Source organism: Triturus cristatus, chromosome 1_1 (assembly GCF_964204655.1).
Source record: "Triturus cristatus chromosome 1_1, aTriCri1.1, whole genome shotgun sequence".
NCBI classification, from domain to species: domain Eukaryota; kingdom Metazoa; phylum Chordata; class Amphibia; order Caudata; family Salamandridae; genus Triturus; species Triturus cristatus.
In genome coordinates this window covers 103,633,853-103,646,485 of record NC_140579.1, presented here as the reverse complement: position 1 = coordinate 103,646,485, position 12,633 = coordinate 103,633,853, and the positions used below count along the sequence as shown (strand labels likewise).

Sequence of the window (12,633 nt, the reverse complement as noted above, 5' to 3'; positions counted from 1 at the left end):
TGGACTGCAAAAGCTCAAATTCAGAATTTAAAATGTAACACCATTGTTAGGGGGTTTCTTTATTAATAAGAATTGATTTCGCTCCAAATGAATCCCTTTTGCAAAATTAGTATAACGAAAAACTGGGCAAAAAAATATATAGCTCTAATATTTTCCTTGCAATTTACATGCAGCAGGCGCATTAACCCTCTGCACTATGATGATTCAAAACTTTTACTAGACAATGCTCTGGTCTTTCTCCAGGAAGAACATTAATCACCAGAGTTGTCATTGTTATTCATGTCTGGAATCTGCTGAGTCAATGTACGCGGCATCAGGTGCTTTTGAAAGTCGAACATGGCGCCCCCACCCCAAGTCAGCGCCCGGTGCGGTGGCACCGATCGCACCGCCCTAGAGTCGGCCCTGCCGATGGGCAGTGCAGCTGAGTCTCTCCAGGAGCCTGAAGGTAGCCAGGTGTTCTGAGGAATCCCCGAGCTCTCGCCACCCCAGTGAGGCACACCAGGTCAGAGGCCAGGCAACGCAAGCCCCCGATCTGTTATTACGCCCCCAGTACACCGCGGGGAGACAGGAACTTCACAGGCTCACCAGGACGGAACCGCGGGCCACGGCCCAGTGCAGTCGACGCAGTGAGGCAGCCTCTCACCTCACTAAAGGCGTCAGCGGCCCGATCTCGTGAACCGCTGATCGGATCCAGACGAGACTCGGCTCATATGATCCTTGTGCATTCCAGTGTGCAATTAGATCAGCTCCCTGCTCTATGAAGAGCAGATTTTCGTGTGTGCGAATACGCTGGGACGGAGCCGCCGCCTTAGGAAGCAGCCATGTCTGCTGGCGGTTGGCCACGCCCCCCTATGTGCCCCATTTTCAGTGCTTGTTGGAGAAGGATGAGCAGCTGAAGCCCCTCAGCACATCAAGGGCACAGCCATCCCTCACTGTGAGGACACAAAAGCTGTAATCAAGCTGGCATGAACTCCAGGGGGCCTGGCACGGCCCTTTTGTGTATTTAACTCTGTTTTCTCTAAACTGCACTGTTTACATGTCCGCATGTGGAAATCACCCTCAAGGCCAGAATTCAGACTTTGATCCCAGCTATTGCCCATTTATTCCAAAGCTGCAGCCTGGCCACTCTTGTGAGAAGTTTCTTTGCTGCACCTGGTTACCTGAGCCCAGAGAGGCTCTTGTCTTCAGGCAGGTGAGTAACCATTTATCAACACTCATTTCATGTCCTACATCTTTTAAGCATCTCACAGCGCATATTTAAACCTGTTGTGAAAATAGCACAAAGCACTTTTGTTCCTCCCAGGCCACGCTCATTTATTTTGCTAAACAAGTCTTCGAGCCAACTGCAGCCTGACAAGCTCATCACATGCTGTGGCTGCAAAGCACTACCTCAGGCACTGCAACAAAGCTTAAAACAACCGGTAGTTACAATCTGGAAGGACACAGGCAGACAGGAGACAAATGGACCTGGCAACCATTTGAGCAACCTATAGTGCCTTTTCTAATAAGCATCGACAAAGCCAACAGCTCCGACATTTGTACTGTGCATGCATATATTGGCATAGATCACAAACATGTACACCCACATGAAGATAGCAACATGCATATTGCTATACAGCGCAACTATAGCAAAATACCTACATGCATTTATGCACACACAGTCCAACACACAGACAGAAACACACACAGTCCAGGCATACATGTGGGAGTGTGCATATGACCTGCAAATATCAGGGCACATGGAACCCAGACACTACCAGACATGCAGTCACTGACTGATGCACACAAACAATTTAATGCTCAAAGAGAGAACCCTATAGACACACACGGATCCACAACACACAAGGGCAGTCACAAATCACACATGCAGGCTTCAGTAGCTAGACAAATTTACTGACTGAAAGAGAAATCAACAAACAGACTATTCTGACTTCACCACCAAGTAATCTTTAACTACTCTGTAACCAGGGTGATTAAACCAGTGGTCAATGCCCATGTAACCCTTGGCCTCTCCTTTGGTGATGGGTGTTGTTGCATGTAAGCATACTGAGTTTTAAAGACCCTAACCAAAAGGCAGAAGTGCACCATACATATTTCAAAGAAGGTAGGTGGGGTCTGCGATGGGAGGTGGCTGTGCATGTAACTGTGTGTTGTTTCTGTAAGCCTAGCAGAAAGGCAGTGGAGCACCGTACATGATTGAAGGCATGGAGGGGGGTTCTGAGATGGGAGCTGGCTGACGCCATCGGCAGACAACTGCGAGAGTGTTAGCAACTTTTTCTCTGTCAAAATTACCTAAACCTACTCTACGTTTAATAAACAACCTTCCCCTGAGGACACTGACAGGGAATCCCTGGAACCCCATCCTGGTGCCCGCTCTCACTTAGGAAATTTTCTCTTTCAGGGAGGAACAAGTTGCTAAAGCTATGTTTAAGGTCAAATTGGGTTCTCCTCTCGGTCCCTGTCCACATTTTATCTTTTCTCATCCTATGCCAGTTCTTTGCCCCCATCTTACACACAGATATTGCCATGTTCCGAGTCTTGGAAACTTACTATTGTATCTCCCCTGGCAAAAAAAAAGGCTGGCATAGAGGTTACTGATATTATATAGACCAATCTCCCAACTTCATTACCTGTCCAAAGTCTTCGAGAAATTGGTAAACCGACAACTAGCCAACTACTTTGAGATAAATGAGCTATTGGATCCTACTCAGACTGGTTTTGGGGCTTCCAACAGCACCGAGGCTACCCTACTGGCCATATTAGACAACATCTGACTTTTGGTAGTTCAGGGTAAAGCTGCGGCCTGTTGGGGGCATTTGACACCGTTTCACATGACCAACTGCTAAGATCTTTACATAATAAAGGGCTTCATTCGAAGGCTCTTCAGTGGTTCAACTCTTTTCTGCTGAATAGAACCCAATCAGTACAAATAGGCTCCTTCTCCTCCAACCCCAAAGCTATCAAATGCAGTATTCCACAGGGAGCCTCCCTCAGCCCATCCCTATTTAATGCGTATGTCTCTCCCCTGGCTACGATTGATGGAAAATGGAATTGAAACATCCGGCTATACGCTGATGATACCCAATTGTTGATTGCATTCATGGAGACCTATAAGACCATCAAAAGCAATCTGAACCACTGCCTCTCAGAAACTGTGGACTGGATGTCAGCCTACTGCCTAAAATTAAATGCAAACAAATCAGAAATACCGCGGTTTGACAATGCATCTTCAGTCTGGGACACAACTTGGTGGCCCCAGTAATTGGGCACTGTCCCTATGCCTAAATATGTGGTGAAAAATCTGGGAATCCTGGTAGAAAATGTACTAAACATGCAGGACCAAGGCAAAGCTCTCTGTGGCAAAAGCTTTGCTATGTTAAAACTACTCAGGAGACTTTTCAGGTGGATCCCTTTAAACTGGAGAAAAACCATTACCCAGGTCCTACTGACCAGCAATCTAGACTTCCAAAACGCGCATTATGTTGGCATGGCTAACTATCTTTTTTTCCCGCCTACAGGTTGTTCAGAGTGCTGCAGCCAAACTGGTTCGCAACAAAATAAGTACAGTTCGGCCTCGGCCTGTCTGAAAGATTTACATTGGCTGCCTATCAGACAAAGAGCCAAGGTTAAGCTCCTATGCCATGCGCACAGATCGTTGTAGAAACTTGGCCCCAGAATACTCCAGGACAAACTGGAATTCTATGTTCCCTCTCACGATATTAGGCCCGGCAGCCTCATCCTAGCCAAAACTCCACAAATCAAAAAAGTCAGAACGGGGGGTCACTCCTTCACCTATCTGACAGCTACTCACTGGAACAACCTCTTGCTAGAGCTTCGTCTCATGGAATATCACGTGAGTTTCAGCAAAAAACTGGAGACGTGGTTCTTTTCAGGACTCAAGTAGTGACACCTTCTGATTTTTGGCTCTAAATCAGAATTGTACCTAGTATTTACCATATCCCATTCTAAACAGTTATTCCATCTATCCTAGTGCTGCGATGTCCCTTGGGATGAATGTTGAGCCAAAAAGCTTGAATACACCCCTCAGAGCCACACCAAGTATCCAGGACCTGAGGGGCACCACTTGGGGGTCAGGAACTCACTTCAGGTTAGTCCAGCTGCTGCTGCATGATGTTGGCGAGCCTTTTATGTCTCGTAGGCTCCTATCAGGAGGCCAGCAGAGAGGAAATTGGAGTCACTCTGGTAGCCCTGGGTTCAGGATGAAGTTAAAGGTTGTGTTCTTCTTCCCCCCAGGCAAGAGGACATTAGGGCAGAAAGAAAGCAATCCAGCAAAGCAGCAGCAGGTCAGCTGTCCAGCAGAGTGGCAGTCCTATTAGCAGCACAGCAGTCCTTCTTCCTGGCATAGTATCCACAGCTCTAGAGGTGCACTGAAGAGTTGGAGCCTGAGGTCCTACTTTTTTACTCTTGTCTCCTTGATCGGGAAGGAGGGAGACGCTTCTAGACAGTGGCTTTGAAGTGCATGGAATTCCCTGACTCCTCTGCCCTGGCTCCAAGCTGGCTGTAGTGACAATGTGAGTTCGGTAGGCTGTTTGTGTGAAGGTAAAGTATAAGCTATTCAGTTGCAAATAGGGCTGTGCTCAGTTCCGCCCTCATTCTGCTATCAGATGGCACACCTAATCCCTCTATTGTGTGACTGGCTGGGAGAAATTCACAAAGTCTGTCAATTACACCCAGTAATGTGACCCAAGCCAGGCACAAAAAGTGGTAATGGCAGGAACATGGCAACTTTCTAAAAGTGCACTTTTCAAAATTGTAATGAAAAATCTGACTTTACCATTAAAGATGGTTAACCATTGCAATTTCATAGACACCAAGCTACCTGCTCCCAATTGGAATTCATAACTTATTAAATATAATAAGGAATCCTTAATGTTAGACTACAGGAGTGGTAGTGGTAAGCCATACAGTAGAGAAAAAAGGTTTAGGTGTTTTCTCTACTGGAACATGTAACACTTAAAAGTACATGTTCAACCTTTTCATTACACAGCACCTTGCTCTAAGGGCTACCTAAGCCCTACCTTAGGGGGGAGTTTGAATATGCTACTTACCAGTATGCATCTGTTCTTGGCATGTAGGGCTGCTGACATTCATATCTGTGCATAGATCGCCGCCTAGTGTTGGGTCCGGATGTTTGCACGTTGTTGTCCTGGAAGAGTCTTCGAAGTATCCTGGGATAGGAACTCCTCCCCTGGACTACAGTGCGCATGGGCATCCTCTCCATCCTCAGATTGTTTTTCGCCATTGTGGCAGTGATGGAGTAGATACAGAAAGTGATGACCATGCTTTACAGTAATTCTGAGAGCTGCAGCTGCTACAGGCGCCGGGGAGGAGGGAGGGCGATATGAATGTCAGCAGCCCTACATGCCAAGAACAGATGCATACTAGTAAGTAGCATATTCAGTTCGAGGCATGTCGGCTGCTGAATTCATATCTGTGCATAGAATACATAGCAGTGCCCTCTATTAGCGGCGGCTACCAGTGCCAGCTGCAGCGGTCTGAAAAAGAGTTTTGAGAACAGCCTGTCCTACAGCTGCCTGCTGTTTCGATTGTACATCTACACAATAGTGTTTGGTAAATGTATGTGTAGTGGACCAGGTGGCTGCTCTACATATATCATGCAAAGGAATGTTTCCTAGGAAAGCCACGGAGGCCCCTAACTTACGTGTTGAGTGGGCTCGTGGGGGAATCGTTAAAGTGCGTTTAGCCTTTTGATAGCAAATTTGAATACATTTAACGATCCATCTGGCTATACCTGCCTTGGAGATAGCGTTACCTTTGTGGTGTGGGGCAAAGGCAACGAAAAGTTGTTGTGTTTTCCTAAAGGGTTTGGTCCTGTCGATATAATACATGAGGGCCCTCTTTACATCTAGGGTATGGAGTGCCCTTTCAGCGACAGTCTGTGGGTTTTGAAAGAAAACCGGCAGTTCAATAGTCTGATTCATGTGGAACTGCGATACCACCTTGGGCATGAACTTGGGGTTGGTACGTAGTACGACCCTGTTGGCTGAACTTGTATAAATGGCTCTTGGACGGTTAGTGCCTGGAGTTCACGAACTCTTCGTAAAGAAGTTATCGCTACTAGGAAAGCTACTTTCCAGGTAAGGAATTGAATCTCGCATGAGTGTAGAGGTTCAAAAGGTGGACCCATCAGGCGTGTGAGGACCAAGTTGAGGTTCCACATTGGGCTGGTGGGTGGCTAGGAGGAATGACTCGTTTGAGTCCTTCCAAGAATGCTTTGATGGCAGGCACTCTGAATAGAGAGAGGTGCTGCCTGGTCTGTAGATAGGCGGATATTGCGGTCAAATGGACACGTATAGAGGTGTACGCCAGATTGCATCGGTAGAGGTGTAATAGGTAACAAATAATGTTTTGGATGGATGCGTCTAGCGGGTTGATGTCATTATTATTGCAATAAATGACGAACCTCTTCCATTTGGCTGCATAGCAAGCTCTGGTAGTGGGTCTCCTGGCCTCCTTAATGATGTCCATACAGTCAGGTGGCAGGTTGAGGTAGCCAAACTCTAGGACTTCAGGAGCCAGATTGCCAGGTTCAGTTGTTGCGGATCTGGGTGCTGAACCTCTCCATGGTTCTGCGTCAAATGCTCGGGTTTGACCCGCAGCCGTTGATGCGGCACCACGGAGAGTTCGAGAAAGGTGGTGTACCACGGCTGGCGTGCCCACGTTGGAGCAACCAGGATGAGTGTCAGAGAGTGTTGTCTGAGTTTGCGTGCCACCAGCGGTATTAGTGGTGCTGGGGGAAAAGCGTACGCAAATCTGCCGGACCAGTTCATCCATATCGCATTGCCCTGCGACTGCGGATGTGGGAACCTGGCGGCAAAGCTTTGGCATTTTGCGTTTTCGCTTGTGGCGAATAGGTCTATGTCTGGATGACCCCACTGCTGGAAGTACGGTTGGAGAACTGATGGGTGTAACTCCCACTCGTGCATCTGGTGGCTGTGTCTGCTGAGCAGATCCGCCATCTGGTTGTCCTTGCCGGGGAGGTGTTCCGCCATGAGGAACATGTTCCTCTGAATGGCCCACTTCCACATGCTCTGAGCCAGATGAGACAACTGTGGAGAGTGTGTTCCTCCCTGCTTTTGTATGTAGTACATGGCGGTCATGTTGTCCGTCCGGATCAACACGACTTTGTTGCACAAGTGTACTTTGAATGCTTTCATTGCTAGGAAGATTGCCATCAGTTCTAGAAGGTTGATGTGCATCTTCTTTTGTTGTATTGTCCATAGTCCCTGCACTGTGTAACTGAGTACATGAGCTCCCCATCCCTGGAGAGACACGTCCGCTGTCAGTATTATTTGTGGAACAGGCTCTTGGAACGGTCGGCCCTTGCAAAGGTTTTGTGGATTCCACCAATGCAGAGAGTTGTATGCCCGACCGCTCACCAACACTAGGTCTTTCAACTGTCCTTGAGCCCGATTCCACTGACGTGCTAAGCACTCCTGGAGCGGGCGCATATGTAGTCTCGCGTGCGGGACTATGAAAATGCAGGAGGCCATCATGCCTATCATCTGCATGAACACTCGCGCGGGCAGGGAGTGTTGTGGTTTGAACTTGGAAATCAGCATCTGTATGCTGTTGATTCTCACTAAATTTGGCTGAGCTGTGGCCGCCAGAGTGTCTATGGTCGCACCTAGGTACTGTTGTACGTGTGCGGGCTGGAGATGGGACTTTGGGTAATTTAGTGAGAACCCCAAACTGTGAAGGAGGTGAATGGTGCGGGATATGTGGCTGGCACATTGTTGGGCTGACTTTCCTTGAATGAGCCAGTCGTCCAGGTAAGGGTAGACGTGTATGTGCTGCCTCCGCAGATGTGCCGCTACAGTAGCTAGGCACTTTGTGAAAACCCTGGGTGCTGTTGTCACGCCGAAGGGAAGGACTTTGAACTGGTAGTGCTGCCCCTGAACAGTGAACCTGAGGTATTTTTTGTGTGAGGGGTGAATGGGTATGTGGAAATACGCATCTTTGAGGTCCAGTGTGGCCAGGAAGTCTCCCTGCTTGAGCAGCGGGAGGACTTGCTGTAAAGTGAGCATGTGAAAATGCTCGGAGAGAATGTACCGGTTTAGGGGTCTCAGGTCTAATATAGGTCTGAGCGACCCGTCCTTTTTTGGTATTAAGAAGTACAGGGAGTACACCCCCGTACCTTGCTCGTGGACGGGTATGACCTCTATTGCACCTTTTAGTAGCATACTTTGCACCTCCTGCTGTAAGAGCGTTAAGTGCTCTGAGGACATAGGACGGTTTTTTGGAGGTATTGTGGGCGGAGTTGAGGTTAATTCTAGGCAGTAGCCGTATTTGACAATATCTTTGACCCACCTGTCCGTGGTGATGGAGTTCCACCAGGACAGGAACCTTTGTAGCCTTCCCCCGACAGGTGTTATGTGGTCGGGAGGAAGGGAGAGGGCGTCACTGCTTGTTCTTGGGAGAGGACCTGGTGTTGCCGTAGCCGCGTCCTCTGCCCTTAGTGCTGGAGCCACGATATCCACCCCGGGTGTTTTTGTCGTAGGTGCTCTGTGTGTTGCCTTTGTTGTATGTTTGCTGTGACCCCTGTCCTCTACCTGCTCCTCTATTTCCGGGGCGACGAAAGGAGCCGCTCCGAAAGGACTGCGTTTGTAGAGCCCCCATGGACTTTGCAGTGTCCGTGTCTTTTTTTATTTTCTCTAGGGTGGTGTCAACCTCCGGCCCGAATAAGTAGTCGGGGTTGACAGGTTGGTTGAGGATGTTATTTTGTACCTCCGGTTTGAATCCGGAGATTCGCAACCAGGCATGTCGTCGCAACATGACGCGTGTTTATGGCTCTGGCAGCTGTATCCGCGGCATCCAGTGCACACTTAATGGATGCATTTGTGAGGAGCTGTCCCTCCCTGATGAGGATCTCTGCACCTTCTTTGTATTGGTCAGGGAGATGTTGGAGTAGTTGTTCTAATGTGTCGTAGTGTGCTCGATCGTAGCGAGCGAGGAGCGCCTGAGTATTGTCAATACGCCATATGTTAGCCGCCTGTGCGGCAACCCGTTTGCCGGAGGTCTCTAGCACCTTGGACTCTTTGTCCGGGGGAGGAGCATCACCTGTTGTTTGCGAGTGTGCCCTCTTGCGAGCATTCGCAACTACAATTGAATCCAAAGGTAACTGGCCTCTACTGTAGGTGGGGTCCCCAGGCGCCGATCTGTATTTTTTGTCGATCCTGGGGTTTATTACTCTTGCCCTGGTGGGTTCCTTGAAGATGTCCTTTGCTGGTTTGAGGACACTCTTCAACATAGGTAGAGTTTTAATGTTCCTTTCTGAGGATGCGAAAGTGTCCATGAGAAAGTCGTCCTCTACGGTGTCAGAGTGAAGTTGCACCCCATGATTGGCCGCAGCACGTTCAATTAAGGCGTTGAACGCGGCAGTGTCCTCTGTGGGAGATGTTTTTGCTCCATAGAGTTGCGGGTCCTGTGCATCTATAGGTGCACCGGAGTCGACAGGGTCATCCCAAGCTTGATCAGGGTCCCGTTGGCCTTGAGGGTCCATTTCTCCGGGGTAGGGGACGTGGTCACCCATGTAGTCCTCCAAAACATCTGTGTCGGAGTGTGTGGGAGAGAAGGACAGTGGATCCTGGTAGGGGGAATGGAGAGGTTCGTAAAGAACCGGTTCCGAAACCACTGGCAGCTTTCTTTTAAGTGGGATCCGGAAGGAGTCCAAAGCTGGCTCTGAAGTTATTCTCCTTTTGTGGAGCAGCATCCTGCCGGTGTCGGCGTCGATGATATGTGACGGAGACGTCTCCGCAGGAGAACATTCGGCAGGCGTGATCGTGGTGTGGGTGACCCGTGTCCTGATTTGGAACATTTTCGGGGCCGTGGATGGCGGCAGGCCAAAAGTAATGTTGGCCGGTGCCGAAGAGGCTGTTGGAGCTTTTATTGGCTCGGAGCCCGATGTGTCCTGGAGGACTGTTTTGTGTTTGGTGCCGTGCGCAGCAACGGGCCGCACCTGGAGCGCCATCGATTTCTTTGCGCCGACTGGTTCCGTAGAAGCGGGCGTGGACTTTTTCGGCGCCGGTGAGTCATCGAGTCGAGGGGCGGTAATGGCCGTCGACGTCTTCGATGAGTGTGCCTTTGGTGGTGCTGTCGAAGCGGTGTGAGACGCAGCAGGCAGTTTGACCTTTGGGGTCGGAGTCGATTGCGTCGGTGCCGGGAGCCGAGTAGGTTTGGTGGCACCGAAGGTCTTCTTCCGTATGTCGACGCCGACGTCGGCCGTTGCAAGCTCGGCACCGAAGTCTCGTTTGGTGAGCTCGGTGCCAATGGGTTTTGCTGGCGTCGAAGGTGTGGTGGGCCTCGATCCGACCAGCGTTACTTTCGGTTTCGGTTGAACCAATACAGCTTTCGGTTTCGAAGAAGGGAAACCAGCCGGTTTGGGTATTAATGGCTGCCGCTGAATGTCCGAGGCCGGGCCAGAGGGCGGGGCCGAAGAACTGCGGGATAGGTCTTGGGTAAGGCCCGAAGGCGATCCCTCCACCGGAGCCATAGACTGGCGCACTGGGATGTCCTCAGTCTGTACGGGTAGGCCTTGCTCGTCATCGGAGCTACTCTCTTCGGCCCCCAAGGCCTCATTGTAGTCTCCTACCTCGGTGTCGTCTTAGTCTCTGCGAAAGAGGCTTTCTTCAACGTCTTCCGAGCCGGAGTCGTGTTCCGAAACGGGGCTGGAGGGTAGGTTCTCCACGTCTTCGACATCTTCGGTCTCAGCGCTGAAGATGTCGGCCGGGGCCGGTGCCGCTTGCTGCGCTTCGAGTCTCGCTGCTCGTCGATTCCGGAGAGTCTTCTTGGATCGGAATCGGGCACAGGCCATACATGTAGATTCGTCGTGATCCGGTGAAAGGCATTTGTTGCACACCGGATGGACGTCGATGTGGGGATATTTCGCATTACATACCGGACACCGCTTGAATGGTGTCCTCGATTCCATCGTCGATGACTGGTCGATGGTCGGGTAGGAAGTGAAAAAGTTGGTTCTGGAAGTTAGTAAACTAACAAGATACTATCGATACCGATCGGGAACAGTACCGACGCGAACTAAAGGCCTTTTGGCCTAGAAAAAGTTTTTCCTAACTGGAGTCAAGATAAGCACATCCGAACCCAATGGCGGAAAAAAACAATCTGAGGATGGAGAGGATGCCCATGCGCACTGTAGTCCAGGGGAGGAGTCACCTATCCCAGGATACTTCGAAGACTCTTCCAGGACAACAACGTGCAATCATCCGGACCCAACACTAGGCGGCGATCTATGCACAGATATGAATTCAGCAGCCCACATGCCTCGAACATGTGTAATATAAGGGAGCTTAAGGCTTGAAAAGGGGGTTTTAATGCCAAGTCGAAATGGCATTTCAAAACTGATTTCAGGCTCTAATGGCAGGCCTAAAGTCCCAAGGCCAACAAAAATAAAAGCATCAAATGGAGTACGAGAGGCAAAAGGTTTTGGGGAAGACCACCCTAAGCCTAACAAGTCTAATAGTGTTGTTGTTCATTGGCTGACTCACTTGTTGAGTTAATTCTTCATCAGTTGATATTTCGACATCAGTGGGTGCACATGCAGCATACGTGTGGTATTTAGGTAATCCATGTAGAACATGTTCATTGTTAACAATTTGTGTTTTTGATGGACCAGCAATTGGTTGCTCACCTGAGGTACTCAATGCTGATTGAAGCTCCTCTCCATTGGGCTCGAAGCATAACAATGAGTCAGGCCACTCATCAAGAGCTGCGTCTGAAAGTACCACTGGTGATTTTGATCTGTCATAAATGGAATTTTGTAGATGGGACAGGTGCATTGCTCGACATTGTCTCTAGTGCTCATTTAGAGGTTGAATGATTGTTTCCATAGAAAGGTAAGCCACTGGGGGATGTTCCAGTTGAAATTCAAAGATTATTTCAGTGAGGTTATGCACCAGAACACAGGTTTTACTTGTGCAGCATCCATTTTGCATAAGGTGAGCATCCAGTGCTCGCTGAGTTCAGATAGCAAGGCATGTCCCAAGTAGCATACTAGAGTCTCTCTGCAGGTTTGTTAAGCAGTATACGTGTACTCCATGTTGCTGATTCCTTGTCGGAACAGGAGAAAGATGAGGATACCTCAGCTGATTAACAGAGTTGTGATTGGAAATACTCCAAGAAGGCTGGAGAACAAAGAATAAAAAAATAATAGAATCATTTCAAATACTGCATCAAACCAAGTCACCAAACCAGATCCAATGTTCTTTAAAAAGATGCACAAAACCGATGAATTAATTATCGTTCATACGATATCTGCAAAATGTGTTGGGTCTTGCATGTGTAACAGCCGCTGAATTTCTGAAACAATTCTGGCTGTCTGCAGATTGTAAACATCAGCCTCTCAAGTCAAAGGGACATCTTTTTGCAAGAGAACAGACAGTAGCATGTTTCAATTATCAAAACACATAGACTTCAGGTTTATACGAGGCAAGGGATGTGCCTAATGCTATTTTATGGTTTAAATATTTTTATTGAGTTTCAAACAGCAAAAAACATAGTCACATACAAACGTCCCTGAGCAGGAGATGTGCCATACAAACCACCAAAAGCAGTGGTGTGAAGATTACTCCATTG

At 48.8% G+C, this 12,633-nt stretch overlaps 1 protein-coding gene across 2 annotated transcripts in view; it reads left to right on the top strand.

Moving 5' to 3' along the window:
- The first annotated feature begins 955 nt into the window (after nt 1-955).
- LOC146869643 (uncharacterized) overlaps nt 956-12,633 on the top strand; it is a 38,398-nt gene continuing 26,720 nt past the window's right edge. For both annotated transcript variants that reach the window (XM_085609032.1, XM_085609023.1), the window contains exon 1: nt 956-1,192. The gene's annotated coding sequence lies outside the window, so the exon portion shown is untranslated. The remainder of the gene's footprint in view (nt 1,193-12,633) is intronic.